The following is a 1,229-nucleotide window of genomic DNA, read 5'->3' as shown; positions in this document are numbered from 1 at the left end:
AACTTTAAGGAGAGGGTCAGCTGACCGTTCTTGCAATAACTGATAAATCTTTGCGGTGATGCCTTTACCCAAGGATGATCTTGAGAGCAGGACTTCCACAGGGCTGCCCACAGGACAACTCAAGGGGGTTCCCAGCCACTTCGATAATGAACTATGTATTTGGACATATCTCCAGAATTGATTACGCTGCAACTTATATAATTCCACAATTTTATCAAAGCTTAAAAAACATTTAGTCCCTCAGTCAAATAATCTGATACATAAAGGATGCCTGCCCACTGTAACCAGTCAACCGATGTCCCTCCAATTAAAATTAAAAATGTTTGCGTGTATTTTTAATATTTCTGGTGCATTCAGTGGAAAATGTATTTATTTATTTTGGTCTTGATTTTGGTCTTGATTTTGGTTTTAACATTTCAATTTTTATCTTCATATGTGTACACAAAAACTATGACTTCTTCCTGTTTTAAATAATTGCTACATGTTAGTCAAACTGATATGGTCACATACACATAACCATATTCATGATGTCCACATAGTCCTCAATGCAATGCCATCAGCTCTGTATGTGTTTGTTCATATTTCTTCTAGATGTAATCGAGGCTCTATCGAACCCTATTCGCTATGTCAACCTTCTGGAGCAAAGATCTAAACAGCTGGCAGCCCTGACTCTGGAGGATGGCGAGGAGGACACGCAGACTGAGGTCAGACCTGCTTCGATTCTATTCATTCTTTGTCTCGTGAGCTAAAAGTTTGGCTGTAAAAGGTCTTGGTATTGATTTCCAGGAGGAGACTGAAAGCTGTGCAGAGCGTAAGACTGATCTGAAATCAGCTCCACTAGAAAATGGGCTTAGCCCGGTCTGTGGCCCACCGGGCCACACCCCCATTGCCACCACACCCAAAGCTTCTGCAGCCAATCAACAGGCAGCCACGACAGGTAGTTAGCACTTGCAAGTGAAGATGCACACACTAATACAAATATTAAATGACTGATAAAAGTGAACTGCAGATATTCTAATGGTAATATGTACAAATACTAAATGTACTTTTTTGGTATGGATTTTCTCTTTTCTACATTTTAGATGCAGCCAAACCAGCAGCCAAGACTGAAGACCTGGTTTTAAGTGTTTTGATAGGTCAGTATTTACATAATTACACATTAAGATTTCTTATTTTAATTCTCTGGATTGGTCTGAAAGTGTGATTCAATGATAGCAAATTTAAAAAAA

General features: G+C 39.1%; 1 long non-coding RNA gene across 1 annotated transcript; it reads left to right on the top strand.

Moving 5' to 3' along the window:
* Window positions 1-596: 596 nt before the first annotated feature.
* Window positions 597-1,136, top strand: LOC102207237 (uncharacterized). Its single transcript, XR_312620.1, has 3 exons — window positions 597-704; window positions 787-937; window positions 1,083-1,136. It is a non-coding gene; the product is annotated as an uncharacterized LOC102207237 (long non-coding RNA).
* The last annotated feature ends 93 nt before the right edge of the window (window positions 1,137-1,229 follow it).

Source organism: Pundamilia nyererei, unplaced genomic scaffold, assembly GCF_000239375.1.
Source record: "Pundamilia nyererei isolate P.nyererei 1_Seehausen unplaced genomic scaffold, PunNye1.0 scaffold04130, whole genome shotgun sequence".
NCBI lineage: Eukaryota > Metazoa > Chordata > Actinopteri > Cichliformes > Cichlidae > Pundamilia > Pundamilia nyererei.
Note: the sequence above shows the minus strand (reverse complement) of the source record. Positions and strands in the feature narration are given on the sequence as shown.